This window comes from Ranitomeya imitator, chromosome 1 (genome assembly GCF_032444005.1).
Source record: "Ranitomeya imitator isolate aRanImi1 chromosome 1, aRanImi1.pri, whole genome shotgun sequence".
In the NCBI taxonomy this organism is placed as follows: domain Eukaryota; kingdom Metazoa; phylum Chordata; class Amphibia; order Anura; family Dendrobatidae; genus Ranitomeya; species Ranitomeya imitator.
The window spans coordinates 1,038,899,345-1,038,917,682 of NC_091282.1; positions in this window are offsets into that span (position 1 = coordinate 1,038,899,345).

The window sequence follows — 18,338 nt, forward strand, 5'->3', positions numbered from 1 at the left end:
TTTAATGGGGGTAAATGTAAGGTCATGCACTTGGGTAGAGCAAATAAGATGTATAATTATGTGCTTAATTGTAAAACACTGGGCAAAATAGTCAATGAAAAAGACCTCGGTGTATGGGTGGATGACAAACTCACATTTAGTGGCCAGTGTCAGGTAGCTGCTACAAAGGCAAATAAAAATAATGGGATGCATTAAAAGAGGCATAGATGCTCATGAGGAGAATATAATTTTATCTTTATACAAGTCACTAGTGCAACCACAGTTAGATTACTGTGTACAGTTCTGGTCTCCGGTGTCTAAGAAAGACATAGCTGAACTAAAGCGGGTGCAGAGAAGAGCGACAAACGCTATTAGAGTACTGTGGGGTCTGCAATACCAAGATAGTTTACTACACTTGGGGCTATTTAGTTTGGAAAAACGAAGGCCAAGGGGTAATCTTATTACATTGTGTAAATACATGAGGGGACAGTACAAAGACCTTTCTAATGATCCTTTTACTCTTAAGGTACCGTCACACTTAGCGACGCTGCAGCGATACCGACAACGATCCGGATCGCTGCAGCGTCGCTGTTTGGTCGCTGGAGAGCTGTCACACAGACCGCTCTCCAGCGAGCAACGATGCCGGTAACCAGGGTAAACATCGGGTAACTAAGCGCAGGGCCGCACTTAGTAACCCGATGTTTACCCTGGTTACCATCCTAAAAGTAAAAAAAACAAACAGTACATACTTACCTACAGCCGTCTGTCCTCCAGCGCTGTGCTCTGCACTCCTCCTGTACTGTCTGTGTGAGCACAGCGGCCGGAAAGCAGAGCGGTGACGTCACCGCTCTGCTTTCCGGCTAACCGAAGCCGTTGGTTACTATGTGCACATCGTATACAATATCGTGCACACCTTTGTTACACGATGCGATCATGCCGCCACAGCGGGACACTAGACGACGAAAGAAAGTTTCAAACGATCTGCTACGACGTACGATTCTCAGCAGGGTCCCTGATCGCAGGAGCGTGTCAGACATTGCGAGATCGTAACTATATCGCTGGAACGTCACGAATCGTGCCGTCGTAGCGATCAAAATGCCACTGTGTGACGGTACCCTTAGACCTGAGAAGAGGACAAGGGGGCATCTTTTACGTCTGGAGGAAAGAAGGTTTAAGCATAATAACAGGGCAGTGAGACTATGGAACTCCCTACCGTATCATGTTAAAATGAGTGATTCATTACTTAAATTTACATTACTAAAATTTAGGAGGGGACTGGATGCCTTTCTTGAAAAATATAATGTTACAGGTTATATACACTAGATTCCTTGATAGGGCATTGATCCAGAGAACTAGTCTGATTGCCGTATATGTGGAGTCGGGAAGGAATTTTTTCCCCAATGTGGAGCTTACTCTTTGCAACATGTTTTTTTTTTTGCCTTCCTCTGGATCAACATGTTAGGGCATGTTAGGTTAGGCTATGAGTTGAACTAGATAGACTTAAAGTCTTCCTTCAACCTTAAAAACTATGTTACTCTGTTACTATGTAATAAGACGCTCCCATTACTAACCCCATAATCACTTTGTACGAAAACACAGACACGCAGAATAAAGTCCTTTAATTGAAAGAATGACACAGACTCCATTAATAACCTTAATTAAGCCACACTTGTGACCTCATCCATTCCCCTGATGCCCTCGTCATTTGCAAAAGAGTAAAAAAAAACAATGTTCCTCACCTTTCCGCAGAGATGCTGCTAATCCATTTGCCTCACAACAGGTCCAGCTCTGCTGCATCTAGATGGCAGTCTGCATGATGCGACCATACAGCCTGTCATCCAGCAGAATCGGAGCACTGTGCGCTCAGTGTCTCCCTGTGAACTCATATTCCCTGTCTGAGTGCAACGTGAGCGTGAGAAAGTTCTCCTGCTTGTGGTGCCATCACACAGGTCTTGCGAGTTCACAGCCAATGAACTCACTTCAGCTTTCTGACGTCAATGCAAGCTGCTTTTCAAAGGACACCAGTGCGTAAAAATCAGGCAGCACTCGCATGGTCCGAGTGCTGTGCGATATTTTTCTCGCACACATAGGCTTGCATTGGCGAGTCTCAGCCAAATCTCCCTGACACTCGCAGCATGCTGCGATTTTACACGCAGGCTGAATACGCCCAAGAAAATAAACGGTGATGTGAGCTACCCCATAGATTAACACTGGTCCGAGTGCTATGCGATGTATTCTACGGTAGTGTGACACCAGCTTTAGTCAATGACTCATGAGTATCTTAAAATCACAAGTGCAATAGACTATGTACACTCACCTTGCATGGTGGCACACAGATTTCTTGTTACAACTCTTTGTTTCCAGTGCTTGATTTTAGGGGTTGTCCAAGCAAAAAGAAAAGTTTCCCAGGATCATGGTTTCCCATGTGGATCAAATCAGAATGTTCTGTAGTCTGTGCGGACACAAGAAGGGGAGACATCAGGTTTTTACCAGCATGAGCACCGCTGTGGCCTCTGATTGGCTTCATCGGTCAGGTGACAAGCAGCGTGTTATCAGAAATACACTCATGATGCGCTGCTAACTTCTCCTGACCACTGGAGCTAATCACGTGTCTTGCTGCTTGTGGAAGAGTGACATCTTCTCTCCTTGTGTCAGCGCAGTCCACAGAGTGTATCCAGGTTAGTGTCGGTAGATAAGCATCACTTTGTTATTTTTGGGCAATGTAAGTCCCTGAAAAATTTTTCTTTAATGTTGTTAAAGCCCTTTAGAAGAAAATGTCTGCAGAACCCATCACATTTGTGGGAATTGGACCCCCTTCTTACACCCTTTATCAATCATTTATAAGTGAGAGAGCCATGTCTATGGGTTGTATGGAGCCACCTACTGTAAATTAGCACCACTCACAGAACAGCCATATACAGAAGTGGGTCCCAGAGGTGAGAAATGAGCACATTCACATGATCACATGATGATCCCAGGAGCATCACTAAACAATTCTGGAGGCAGATCTGAAAAGGGGACTGGATAGAGAAATCAGTAAATGCTTTCATGGCATTCAAGCTGGAGAAACCCCAGTGTGCAGCTCTGGCAAAAATTAAGAGACCATTTAAAATTTTCAGTTCGTCTGATTTTTCTCTTTATAGGTATATTTTTGAGTAAACTGTAAATTGTTCTTTTATTCTATAAACTACTGACAACATGTCTCCGAAGTTCCAAGCAATAAATTTTGTATTTACAGTATGTACTCCATGCCTCTTCTTCATTATATGGCCCTGTTTCCATACAAGGTCCAATATTTCTCCTTATAAATAACACTTCACTCACACAATAATATGAGATTAGATGAAACATGCCTTTCAGTATCTACACTATAGGGGCTATATGATACAACACAGCACAAATCAATTATACGTTGGTTGTGTATGAGACTTAACATTAAGAATGTGTGGTCAATTGTAAAAATCTTGAAAAAAATTATCTAAAACACATCAAAGCAGTATTTACTGAAATAAACCTTTATGTAACTACTGGATGGTGGCCCGATTCTAACGCATTGGGTATTCTAGAATATGTATGTATGTATGTACGTCACGCTTAGCACAGCCACGTAGTATATAGCACAGCCATGTAGTATATAGCACAGCCACATAGTATATAACACAGCCACGTAGTATATAGCACAGCCACGTAGCATATAGCACAGCCATGTAGTATATAGCACAGCCACGTAGCATATAACACAGCCCACGTAGTTTATAACACAGCCCACATAGTACTTACAACAGCCACGTAGTATATAGCACAGCCACGTAGTATATAGCACAGCCATGTAGTATACAACACAGACAGCCACGTAGTATATAGCACAGCCACACAGTATATAGAACAGCCACGTAGTATATAGCAGCCACATAGTATATAGCAGCCAAATAGTATATAGCACAGCCCACATAACACAGACAGTCACGTAGTATGTAGCACAGCCACGTAGTATATAGCAGCCATGTAGTATATAACACAGCCCACGTAACATATAGCACAGCCCACGTAATATATAGCACAGCCCACACAGTATATAACACAGGCCACGTAGTATATAACACAGCCCAAGCAGTATATACAACTGCCCACGTAGTTTATAGCAGCCAGGCAGTATATAGCACAGCCTATGTAGTATATAGCACAGCCCACACAGTTTATAACACAGCCCACGTAATATATAGCACATATATATATATCAGCGACGCAGGATTTCCTTTACAGACAAACAGACAGGCAGACAGACAGACAAACAGACGGAAGTACCCCTTACTTAGACGATTATACAGATAGATTTTCATATACTGAAAGACATGGGTTTAATACATTGTACTGCTAGTACACTTCCTGCTGACCACTCACAGTAGATATAGAAATATGACATATATATGTAAAAAATTGTATGTGCTGTGCCTGTAACATAATGAAATACATGACATTGAAGGCCACAAAAAGGAAATTGTTGATGTAAATGCAGCAAATGGAAAGTTCTCTACTCGAGGACATGGTAACTGCTTTTAATGGCCGAACCTTTTATTCTGGCACCAGTGAATGTGCAAGCTGATCTTAGGTCCCATTGTAGTTTATAAAAAGCATAAAAAAGCAACAAAATGAGGCAGCACTTTAGATATACTGTAAAGAAAAAGTGGAACCTTTATCTACACTTGCCCTATATTTAAGAGCATTCAATGGAGCCTTTCTTAAGTGTCATTCAAGGCTTCCTTGGGTGAAGTGAAATGTAGCTTATGGGTGTGTTATAGTTGTCTTAAATGAAAAAACAGTATAGCAAGGAATTAAATAATAAACGTGAACATGAATTCCCTATAAAATTTACTTTATTTTATAATGTTTAAAAATACACCTACCCAGTGAAAATTTAGAAGGTTCGATACCAATATATTACACTGACCTAGAAAAATTTGCCTACAGATTCCCTGCAGTAAACCTAAATGAAACCTACCTGGCTGTGGAGCTTGGCACCCTAAAGAGTGATCTGGCGCCCTCACTCAACATGGTCTATCTCTCACTTCCCTAACACAGCCCTCTCCACAAGGTTGGAAAACAATGTATAATAGAGTAGGACTGAAGAGTCTTTTAGATAAATACACTCTATAGTAACAATATTGCAGAAATCTTGCATGGCAAAATGATACAAAATATTCATCCGTAATCATAACTCAATAAACTGCCCAAGAATCACTTCCCACAGATACAATATATCCAACAGATATGTGCCCTAATGTGCTATGATAACTGTTGTGAATTCTGTGGTCAAGCTCCCTCCTGTGGTCATGAGTGGTACTTCGGCTGGTTCTGTCTATGAGCTTCCTCTGGTGGATGTGAGTGGGGCTGCGGCTTCTGAGTTTCCTTCCTCAGGTGACGAGGTTAAGTCGTTAGGTGCTGCTCTATTTAACTCCGCCTAGTTCTTTGTTCCTGGCCTCCAGTCAATGTTCCAGTATTGGTCTTGCTTTCTCCTGGATCGTTCTTGTGGCCTGTCTGCCCTGCATAAGCTAAGTTTTGCTTGTGTTACTTTTGTTTGCTATATTTTCTGTCCAGCTTGCTATATTGGTTTTTCTTGCTTGCTGGAAGCTCTGAGACGCAGAGGGAGCACCTCCGTACCGTTAGTCGGTGCGGAGGGTCTTTTTGCCCCTCTGCGTGGTTGTTTGTAGGTTTTTGTGCTGACCGCAAAGCTATCTTTCCTATCCTCGGTCTATTCAGTAAGTCGGGCCTCACTTTGCTAAAATCTCTTTGATCTCTGTGTTTGTATTTTCATCTTAACTCACAGTCATTATATGTGGGGGGCTGCCTTTTCCTTTGGGGAATTTCTCTGAGGCAAGGTAGGCTTATTTTTCTATCTTCAGGGCTAGCTAGTTTCTCAGGCTGTGCCGAGTTGCATAGGGAGCGTTAGGCGCAATCCACGGCTACCTCTAGTGTGGTATGATAGGATTAGGGATTGCGGTCAGCAGAGTTCCCACGTCACAGAGCTTGTCCTATGTTAGTAACTATCAGGTCACTTTGTGTGCTCTTAACCACTTGGTCCATTGTGGTTCTGAATCACCTGTTCATAACAGTACTGGAGGCCCAAAGTACTAATGCTTCTCAATAGAGGGAAAAGAGAAGTTCTGAGACCATTTTTTTTTCTCTGTACTGTGTTTTGTCTTTCTTTTCCCCTAGACATTTGGGTGGTTCAGGACACAGGTGTAGTGATGGACATTAAAGATCTGTCTACTTGTGTGGATCATCTCACTGCAAGAGTACAAAATATTCAAGACTTTGTGGTTCAGAATTCTATGTTAGAGCCAAGAATTCCTATTCCTGATTTGTTTTCTGGAGATAGAGCTAAGTTTCTGAGTTTTAAGAATAATTGTAAACTGTTTCTGGCTTTGAAACCCCGCTCCTCTGGTGACCCAGTTCAACAAGTTAAGATCATTATTTCTTTATTACGTGGCGACCCTCAAGACTGGGCATTTTCCCTTGCGCCAGGAGATCCTGCATTATGTAATATTGATGCGTTTTTTCTGGCGCTCGGATTGCTGTATGATGAACCTAATTCAGTGGATCAGGCAGAGAAAAATTTGCTGGCTCTGTCTCAGGGTCAGGATGAGGTAGAGATATATTGTCAGAAGTTTAGGAAGTGGTCTTTGCTCACTCAATGGAATGAATGTGCGCTGGCAGCAATTTTCAGAAAAGGTCTCTCTGAAGCCCTTAAGGATGTCATGGTGGGATTTCCTATGCCTGCTGGTCTGAATGAGTCTATGTCTTTGGCCATTCAGATCGGTCGACGCTTGCGTGAGCGTAAAACTGTGCACCATTTGGCGGTATTATCTGAGCATGGACCTGAGCCTATGCAGTGCGATAGGACTTTGACCAGAGCTGAACGGCAAGAACACAGACGTCAGAATGGGCTGTGTTTTTACTGTGGTGATTCCACTCATGCTATCTCCAATTGTCCTAAGCGCACTAAGCGGTTCGCTAGGTCTGCCACCATTGGTACGGTACAGTCGAAATTTCTTTTGTCCGTTACTTTGATCTGCTCTTTGTCATCCTATTCTGTCATGGCATTTGTGGATTCAGGCGCTGCCTTGAATTTGATGGACTTGGAGTATGCTAGGCGCTGTGGGTTTTTCTTGGAACCCTTGCAGTATCCTATTCCATTGAGAGGAATTGATGCTATGCCTTTGGCCAAGAATAAGCCTCAGTACTGGACCCAGCTGACCATGTGCATGGCTCCTGCGCATCAGGAGGATATTCGCTTTTTGGTGTTGCATAATCTGCATGATGTGGTCGTGTTGGGGTTGCCCTGGCTACAAGTCCATAACCCAGTATTGGATTGGAAATCAATGTCTGTGTCCAGCTGGGATTGTCAGGGGGTACATGGTGATGTTCCTTTTCTGTCTATTTCATCATCCACCCCTTCTGAGGTCCCAGAGTTCTTGTCGGATTACCGGGATGTATTTGATGAGCCCAAGTCCAGTGCCCTACCTCCGCATAGGGATTGTGATTGTGCTATCGATTTGATTCCTGGTAGTAAATTTCCTAAAGGTCGACTGTTTAATTTGTCTGTGCCTGAACACGCCGCTATTTGGAGTTACGTAAAGGAATCCTTGGAGAAGGGTCATATTCGTTCGTCGTCGTCGCCATTGGGAGCAGGGTTCTTTTTTGTGGCCAAGAAGGATGGTTCGCTGAGACCTTGTATTGATTACCGCCTTCTAAATAAAATCACGGTCAAATTTCAGTACCCCTTGCCACTGCTGTCTGATTTGTTTGCTCGGATTAAGGGGGCTAGTTGGTTAAACAAGATAGATCTTCGAGGGGCGTATAATCTTGTGCGTATTAAACAGGGCGATGAATGGAAAACAGCATTTAATACGCCCGAGGGCCATTTTGAGTACCTGGTATTCCAGGTTCTGCGTGCAAATTCTTTGTTTGTGAAGGGGTCAAAGTGTCTCTTTGGTGTTCAGAAGGTTTCATTTTTGGGGTTCATTTTTTCCCCTTCTACTATCGAGATGGACCTTGTTAAAGTTCAGGCCATTTATGATTGGACTCAGCTGACATCTCTGAAGAGTCTGCAAAAGTTCCTGGGCTTTGCTAATTTTTATCGTCGCTTCATCAATAATTTTTCTAGTATTGCTAAACCGTTGACTGAGTTAACCAAGAAGGGTGCTGATGTGGTCAATTGGTCTTCTGCTGCTGTGGAAGCTTTTCAAGAGTTGAAGCGTCGTTTTTCTTCTGCCCCTGTGTTGTGCCAACCAGATGTTTCACTCCCGTTCCAGGTCGAGGTTGATGCTTCTGAGATTGGAGCAGGGGCTGTTTTGTCGCAAAGAAGTTCTGATGGCTCGGTGATGAAACCATGCGCCTTCTTTTCCAGGAAGTTTTCGCCTGCTGAGCGTAATTATGATGTTGGCAATCGAGAGTTGCTGGCCATGAAGTGGGCATTCGAGGAGTGGCGTCATTGGCTTGATGGAGCTAAGTATCGCGTGGTGGTCTTGACTGATCACAAGAACTTGACTTATCTCGAGTCTGCCAAACGGTTGAATCCTAGACAGGCTCGTTGGTCGCTGTTTTTCTCCCGTTTTGACTTTGTGGTTTCGTACCTTCCGGGCTCTAAAAATGTGAAGGCAGATGCCCTGTCTAGGAGTTTTGTGCCCGACTCTCCGGGTTTGTCTGAGCCGGCGGATATTCTCAAAGAGGGGGTAATTTTGTCTGCCATCTCCCCTGATTTGCGGCGGGTGCTGCAAAAATTTCAGGCTAATAGACCTGACCATTGCCCAGCGGAGAAACTGTTTGTCCCTGATAGGTGGACGAATAAAGTTATCTCTGAGGTTCATTGTTCGGTGTTGGCTGGTCATCCTGGAATCTTTGGTACCAGAGATTTGGTGGCTAGATCCTTTTGGTGGCCGTCTCTGTCGCGGGATGTGCGTTCGTTTGTGCAGTCCTGTGGGATTTGTGCTCGGGCTAAGCCCTGCTGTTCTCGTGCCAGTGGGTTGCTTTTGCCCTTGCCAGTCCCGAAGAGGCCCTGGACACATATCTCTATGGATTTTATTTCGGATCTCCCCGTCTCTCAAAAAATGTCGGTCATTTGGGTTGTTTGTGATCGCTTCTCTAAGATGGTCCATTTGGTACCCTTGTCTAAATTGCCTTCCTCCTCTGATTTGGTGCCATTGTTCTTCCAGCATGTGGTCCGTTTACATGGCATTCCGGAGAACATCGTTTCTGACAGAGGTTCCCAGTTTGTTTCGAGGTTTTGGCGAGCCTTTTGTGCTAGGATGGGCATTGATTTGTCTTTTTCCTCGGCTTTCCATCCTCAGACAAATGGCCAGACTGAACGAACCAATCAGACGTTGGAAACATATCTGAGATGTTTTGTTTCTGCCGATCAGGATGATTGGGTGTCCTTTTTGCCTTTGGCTGAGTTCGCCCTTAATAATCGGGCCAGCTCGGCTACTTTGGTTTCGCCGTTTTTCTGCAATTCTGGTTTCCTTCCTCGTTTCTCTTCAGGGCAGGTTGAGTCTTCTGACTGTCCTGGTGTGGATACTGTGGTGGATAGGTTGCAGCAGATTTGGACTCATGTGGTGGACAATTTGACATTGTCTCAGGAGAAGGCTCAACGTTTCGCTAACCGCAGGCGCTGTGTGGGTCCCCGACTTCGTGTTGGGGATTTGGTTTGGTTGTCATCTCGTTATATTCCTATGAAAGTTTCCTCTCCTAAGTTTAAGCCTCGTTTCATTGGTCCGTATAGGATTTCTGAGGTTCTTAATCCTGTGTCTTTTCGTTTGACCCTTCCAGCTTCTTTTTCCATCCATAACGTATTCCATAGGTCATTGAGATACGTGGTACCTGTGGTTCCATCCGTTGATCCTCCTGCCCCGGTTTTGGTTGAGGGGGAGTTGGAGTATATAGTGGAGAAGATTTTGGATTCTCGTATTTCGAGACGGAAACTCCAGTACCTGGTTAAGTGAAAGGGTTATGGTCAGGAAGATAATTCCTGGGTCTTTGCCTCTGATGTTCATGCTGCCGATCTGGTTTGTGCCTTTCATTTGGCTCATCCTGGTCGGCCTGGGGGCTCTGGTGAGGGTTCGGTGACCCCTCCTCAAAGGGGGGTACTGTTGTGAATTCTGTGGTCAAGCTCCCTCCTGTGGTCATGAGTGGTACTTCGGCTGGTTCTGTCTATGAGCTTCCTCTGGCGGATGTGAGTGGGGCTGCGGCTTCTGAGTTTCCTTCCTCAGGTGACGAGGTTAAGTCGTTAGGTGCTGCTCTATTTAACTCCGCCTAGTTCTTTGTTCCTGGCCTCCAGTCAATGTTACAGTATTGGTCTTGCTTTCTCCTGGATCGTTCTTGTGGCCTGTCTGCCCTGCATAAGCTAAGTTTTGCTTGTGTTACTTTTGTTTGCTATATTTTCTGTCCAGCTTGCTATATTGGTTTTTCTTGCTTGCTGGAAGCTCTGAGACGCAGAGGGAGCACCTCCGTACCGTTAGTCGGTGCGGAGGGTCTTTTTGCCCCTCTGCGTGGTTGTTTGTAGGTTTTTGTGCTGACCGCAAAGCTATCTTTCCTATCCTCGGTCTATTCAGTAAGTCGGGCCTCACTTTGCTAAAATCTCTTTCATCTCTGTGTTTGTATTTTCATCTTAACTCACAGTCATTATATGTGGGGGGCTGCCTTTTCCTTTGGGGAATTTCTCTGAGGCAAGGTAGGCTTATTTTTCTATCTTCAGGGCTAGCTAGTTTCTCAGGCTGTGCCGAGTTGCATAGGGAGCGTTAGGCGCAATCCACGGCTACATCTAGTGTGGTATGATAGGATTAGGGATTGCGGTCAGCAGAGTTCCCACGTCTCAGAGCTCGTCCTATGTTAGTAACTATCAGGTCACTTTGTGTGCTCTTAACCACTTGGTCCATTGTGTGTTGTGAGTTCTGTTTTTGGGCTCCCTCTGGTGGTTACTGATGGTACTGGGTGATTTGTGTTCTGCTGTCTCTGGTGTCCACCTGTTCTATTAGGATTTGGGAGTTTCCTATTTAACCGGGCTTTCTTGTCATTTCCCCGCCGGCTATCAAGGTTATCAGAGTGTTTTGTTACCTCAGCTTCTGGCTTCAGTAATCTTCAGGACAAGCTAAGTTTTGATTTTCTTGTTCCACGTTTTGCTTTATTTTTGTCTTGTCCAGCTTGCATATAATTGTCTCTTTGCTGCTGGTTGCTTTAGTGGGCTGTAATTGCTCCTCATGTTCCATGAGTTGGAACATGAGTTCAAGTAATTACAGGATGGTTTTTTGAAGGGTTTTTTGCTGACCACGCAGTTTACTTTTGTATCCTCTGCTATCTAGTTTTAGCGGGCCTCATTTTGCTGAATCTGTTTTCATACTGTGTATGTGCCTTCCTCTCATTTCACCGTCATTATATGTGGGGGGCTGCTATTTCTGTGGGGTATTTCTCTGGAGGCAAGAGAGGTCTGTGTTTCTTCTAATAGGGGAAGTTAGATCTTCGGCTGGTGCGAGACGTCTATGATCAACGTAGGCACGTTCCCCGGCTATTGTTATTTGTGTGTTCAGGTTTAGGGTCGCGGTCAGCTCAGGTTCCATCACCCTAGAGCTCGTTGGTGCTTGTCCTTTTGTGATTTCCTGCCATTGGAATCATGATAGTATAGCCGGCCAAAATGTTTGGGCTGAAGTAGGAGGAAAAGTAGTCTGAGGAAGTTTTTTTTTTTTTCTCTCCTCTGAGGTTGCTGCCTAGCCTTAATTGCAGCCAGGCTGATTTTTTTTTTCTCCTCCTCTTAATCCTTGAATGGCTCTGACCTTAGCTGTTTATCATGGACGTCCAGAGTTTAGCTTCCAGCTTGAATAATCTTGCTGCTAAGGTTCAAAATATACAAGATTTTGTTGTACATGCTCCTATGTCTGAACCTAGAATTCCTATTCCAGAGTTCTTTGCTGGAGATAGATCTAGTTTTCTGAATTTTAGGAACAATTGCAAGCTGTTCCTTTCTTTGAAATCTCGCTCTTCTGGAGACCCTGCTCAGCAGGTTAAGATTATTATATCTTTCCTGCGGGGTGACCCTCAAAATTGGGCATTTGCATTGGCACCAGGGGATCCTGCGTTGCTTAATGTGGATGCGTTTTTTCTGGCATTGGGTTTGCTCTATGAGGAACCTAACCAGGAGATTCAGGCTGAAAAAGCTTTATTAGCTCTCTCTCAGGGGCAAGATGAAGCAGAAATATATTGTCAAAAATTTCGGAAATGGTCAGTGCTTACTCAGTGGAATGAGTGCGCCCTGGCTGCAAAGTTCAGAGATGGCCTTTCTGAGGCCATTAAAGATGTTATGGTGGGGTTCCCTGCGCCTACGGGTCTGACTGAGTCTATGACTATGGCTATTCAGATTGATCGGCGTTTACGGGAGCGCAGACCTGTGCACCATTTGGCGGTGTCTTCTGAACAGGCACTTGAGACAATGCAATGTGATAGAGTTCAGCCTAGAAGTGAACGGCAAAACTATAGGCGGAAAAATGGGTTGTGCTTTTATTGTGGTGATTCAGCTCATGTTATATCAGCATGCTCTAAACGCACAAAAAAGGTTGATAAGTCTGTTGCCATTAGTACGTTACAGTCTAAGTTCATTCTGTCTGTGACTCTGATTTGCTCATTATCATCCATTTCCGTCGATGCCTATGTAGATTCAGGCGCTGCCCTGAGTCTTATGGATTGGTCATTTGCCAAGCAATGTGGGTTTAGTCTTGAGCCTCTGGAAGTCCCTATTCCTTTGAAGGGAATTGACTCTACGCCTTTAGCTATGAATAAACCTCAGTACTGGACACAAGTGACCAAGCGTATGACTCCCGTTCATCAGGAGGTGATTCGCTTCCTGGTATTGTATAATTTACATGATGTTCTAGTACTTGGTCTGCCATGGTTACAAACTCATAATCCAGTCCTTGACTGGAAAACAATGTCTGTGTTAAGCTGGGGATGTCAGGGGGTTCATGATGATGCACCTCTGATTTCTATCGCTTCATCTACTCCTTCTGAGGTTCCTGTATTTTTGTCTGATTATCGGGATGTTTTTGAGGAGCCTAAGCTCAGTTCGCTTCCTCCTCACAGGGATTGCGATTGTGCTATAGATTTAATTCCTGGTAGTAAATTTCCTAAAGGTCGTTTGTTCAATCTGTCAGTGCCAGAGCATACTGCTATGCGGGATTATGTTAAGGAGTCCTTGGAAAAGGGACATATCCGTCCATCTTCGTCCCCTTTGGGAGCAGGTTTTTTTTTCGTGGCCAAAAAAGATGGGTCCTTGAGGCCTTGTATAGATTATCGTCTTTTGAATAAGATTACCGTAAAATATCAGTATCCTTTGCCTTTGTTGACTGATTTGTTTGCTCGCATTAAGGGGGCTAAATGGTTCACTAAGATTGATCTTCGGGGTGCGTATAATCTTATACGAATAAAGCAAGGTGATGAGTGGAAAACCGCATTTAATACGCCTGAGGGCCATTTTGAGTATTTGGTAATGCCTTTCGGACTTTCTAATGCTCCTTCAGTCTTCCAGTCCTTTATGCACGATATTTTCCGTGAATATCTGGATAAATTTATGATTGTGTATTTGGATGATATTTTGGTTTTTTCTGATGACTGGGAGTCTCATGTTCAGCAGGTCAGGAAGGTGTTTCAGGTCCTGCGGGCTAATTCCTTGTTTGTAAAGGGCTCAAAGTGTCTCTTTGGAGTCCAGAAGATTTCTTTCTTGGGGTATATTTTTTCCCCTTCTACTATTGAGATGGATCCCGTCAAGGTTCGGGCTATTTGTGACTGGACGCAGCCTGCATCTCTTAAGAGTCTGCAGAAGTTCTTAGGCTTTGCTAATTTCTATCGTCGTTTTATAACTAATTTTTCTAGTGTTGTTAAGCCTTTGACGGATTTGACTAAGAAGGGTGCTGATGTTGCTGATTGGTCTCCTGCGGCTGTGGAGGCCTTTCGGGAACTTAAACGCCGGTTTTCTTCTGCTCCTGTGTTGCGTCAGCCTGATGTTTCGCTTCCTTTCCAAGTTGAGGTTGATGCTTCCGAGATTGGAGCGGGGGCGGTTTTGTCACAGAGAAGCTCCGATTGCTCGGTGATGAAGCCATGTGCGTTCTTTTCTAGAAAATTTTCGCCCGCTGAGCGGAATTATGATGTGGGTAATCGGGAACTTTTGGCCATGAAGTGGGCATTTGAGGAGTGGCGTCATTGGCTGGAGGGTGCTAGACATCGTGTGGTGGTCTTGACTGATCACAAAAATCTGATTTACCTTGAGTCTGCCAGGCGTCTGAATCCTAGACAGGCTCGTTGGTCACTGTTTTTCTCTCGTTTCAATTTTGTGGTTTCATACCTGCCAGGTTCAAAGAATGTGAAGGCGGATGCTCTTTCTAGGAGTTTTGTGCCTGACTCCCCTGGAAATTCTGAGCCCACTGGTATCCTTAGGGATGGGGTGATTTTGTCGGCCGTCTTCCCAGACTTGCGACGTGCTTTGCAGGAGTTTCAGGCGGGTAAACCTGATCGTTGTCCGCCTGAGAGACTGTTTGTTCCGGATAGTTTGACCAGTAGAGTCATCTCCGAGGTCCATTCTTCTGCGTTGGCAGGTCATCCTGGAATATTTGGTACTAGAGACTTGGTGGCCAGGTCTTTTTGGTGGCCTTCCTTGTCGAGGGATGTGCGTTCTTTTGTGCAGTCTTGTGAGGTTTGTGCTCGGGCTAAGCCTTGCTGTTCTCGAGCCAGTGGATTGTTGTCACCTTTGCCTATCCCGAAGAGGCCTTGGACGCACATTTCCATGGACTTTATTTCGGATCTCCCTGTCTCTCAAAAAATGTCCGTCATCTGGGTTGTGTGTGACCGCTTTTCTAAAATGGTTCATCTTGTACCCTTGCCTAAGTTGCCTTCCTCCTCTGAGTTGGTCCCTCTGTTTTTCCAGAACGTGGTTCGTTTGCATGGGATTCCGGAGAACATCGTTTCTGACAGGGGATCCCAGTTTGTGTCTAGATTTTGGCGGACTTTCTGTGCTAAGATGGGCATTGATTTGTCCTTTTCGTCTGCATTCCATCCTCAGACGAATGGCCAGACGGAGCGAACTAATCAGACCTTGGAAACTTATTTGAGGTGTTTTGTTTCTGCTGATCAGGATGACTGGGTTACCTTTTTGCCGCTGGCTGAGTTTGCCCTTAATAATCGGGCTAGTTCTGCTACCTTGGTTTCTCCTTTCTTTTGTAATTCGGGGTTTCATCCTCGTTTTTCCTCTGGTCAGGTGGAGCCTTCTGATTATCCTGGAGTGGACATGGTGGTGGATGGGTTGCATCGGATTTGGAGTCATGTGGTGGACAATTTGAAGTTGTCCCAGGAGAAGGCTCAGCAGTTTGCTAATCGCCGTCGCCGCGTGGGTCCTCGACTTCGTGTTGGGGACTTGGTGTGGTTGTCTTCTCGTTTTGTTCCTATGAAGGTCTCTTCTCCTAAGTTCAAGCCTCGGTTCATCAGTCCTTATTGGATCTTGGAAATTCTTAACCCTGTGTCGTTTCGTTTGGATCTCCCGGCATCGTTTGCTATTCATAATGTGTTCCATCGGTCGTTGTTGCGGAGGTATGAGGTACCTGTTGTTCCTTCACTTGAGCCTCCTGCTCCGCTGCTGGTGGAGGGAGAATTGGAGTATGTTGTGGAGAAGATCTTGGATTCTCGTGTTTCCAGACGGAAACTCCAATATTTGGTCAAGTGGAAGGGTTACGGTCAGGAGGATAATTCTTGGGTGGTTGCCTCTGATGTTCATGCTGATGATTTGGTCCGCGCTTTTCATAGGGCTCATCCTGGTCGCCCTGGTGGTTCTCGTGAGGGTTCGGTGACCCCTCCTCAAGGGGGGGGTACTGTTGTGAGTTCTGTTTTTGGGCTCCCTCTGGTGGTTACTGATGGTACTGGGTGATTTGTGTTCTGCTGTCTCTGGTGTCCACCTGTTCTATTAGGATTTGGGAGTTTCCTATTTAACCGGGCTTTCTTGTCATTTCCCCGCCGGCTATCAAGGTTATCAGAGTGTTTTGTTACCTCAGCTTCTGGCTTCAGTAATCTTCAGGACAAGCTAAGTTTTGATTTTCTTGTTCCACGTTTTGCTTTATTTTTGTCTTGTCCAGCTTGCATATAATTGTCTCTTTGCTGCTGGTTGCTTTAGTGGGCTGTAATTGCTCCTCATGTTCCATGAGTTGGAACATGAGTTCAAGTAATTACAGGATGGTTTTTTGAAGGGTTTTTTGCTGAACGCGCAGTTTACTTTTGTATCCTCTGCTATCTAGTTTTAGCGGGCCTCATTTTGCTGAATCTGTTTTCATACTGTGTATGTGCCTTCCTCTCATTTCACCGTCATTATATGTGGGGGGCTGCTATTTCTGTGGGGTATTTCTCTGGAGGCAAGAGAGGTCTGTGTTTCTTCTAATAGGGGAAGTTAGATCTTCGGCTGGTGCGAGACGTCTAGGATCAACGTAGGCACGTTCCCCGGCTATTGTTATTTGTGTGTTCAGGTTTAGGGTCGCGGTCAGCTCAGGTTCCATCACCCTAGAGCTCGTTGGTGCTTGTCCTTTTGTGATTTCCTGCCATTGGAATAATGACAATTGTGGTTCTGAATCACCTGTTCATAACAGATAACCATACTGTATGGGAGAGAGTGACAAAATCACATGAATAAAAGTTCCCTACCAATGCCCCATGACTGAGGCTAAATCATATCATGTTGGACATAAAATGGAGTGAAAAAACATTCTTTTAAAGATATTGAGAGGTGAGCTTATTTGATTCGGATACACCCCAACGCGTTTCCCCGCATTATACGGTTCATCAGGAGGTATTATAGATGTTTCCGGGGCCGGGTGTCATGATAAATGGTGACCTGTCCCGGCGGCCAAAGAGGTGGACTTAAATAACCACCGTAATCGCTGCTCCTATGACACGCTCCGCCCCACAATAGGGCGGGTATAATTACCGGGTTATGAAACTTTACGCTCCACAAATACACTACCATCTTACCCATCTCGGCGTGCGTTCCACTCCGAGGGAAGTGATGTGACTTACGGCCGTAAGGGGGAGTGTGCGCTCTAACATGTGGACCGCAAGCATAATTTCCTGTGACGCTTCCCATGGGCGGGTCGTCTTCCAACCTACAGAATGCGTTCCAGGTGGTGGAACGCATATCGATGTTGTAGCACATCCGGTCCAAGTGCAAGATATCAGCAGCATCAATATATATGCACTGATCATTTTTGATTCCACCCCTTCCACATTTAACGGGGAGTCGATTTACAACGCAGTCCATTGACGCAGGAAATATCTTATATCCCTCCATGAATAATCAAAATAGCCGTATCTTCTATTTTCCGAGAAGAAACTCTGTATATACACACATAGTAGAAAAATCAGATATATCAGAGAATTTTCTATACATATAAATCTTGCAACTTTAGATGAAACTGTGCAGTGACTATTTTACTACTATTAACATCAAACAGCGTAAGTATGGATGAAGCACACATCTATAATTAAATAATAAAGAAAAGGAAGATTTTAAATACACAAATAAATGAATATCTAGATAAATTAGCCCCCAATGTGGACCATGTGGAAACAAGTATTAATACGGTGTTTCAACAGTATATCCCAAACAAAAACAGAGCCAGTTACCAACAAGGATTAGACCAAACGTACAATTATATATTTCCTCAAATAAAACAATCATATGACAGAAACTCGTTTAATCCCTTAGGAGAGAGGGACTGCAATCTAAAAATCCACTCTGCCTCCCGCTTCAGGATATTTCTATCGAAATCCCCTCCTCTAATACTTGGGCTTACCATTTCAATCATTGTGAAGGTAATATCGCTCGTCCTACCACCATGTATTTAATTCATATGACAGGCGATAGGGGTGTCTCTTTTGTTCTTAATATCACCCAAATGTTCACCTACCCTCACTCTCAATTCTCTTCTGGTTTTACCAATGTAGTCCATAGGGCAGGTACACGTGGCCTTATACACCAGGCCCACTGACCTTACCATTTGCCGCACTGCAAAAGGTTTTACTCTGCGTCATTATGGCACATCTGGAACAACTCCCGCACCTAAAAAAAACAAGGTGTCTTCTATCAAGCCACATTCCAGCCTTCATAGGTCTCTGGTAGAGGCTGTGCACTAAACCATCTCCAATGGAACGACCACTCCTATATGTAATGCTAGGTTTAGATAACACAAAATTACTCAAATTGGGGTCTGCTGTAAGGATCCCCCAATGTTTATTGATAAACTGATAAACCCTTTCGGACGGACCATCAAAAGTCCCAATCAGCCTGA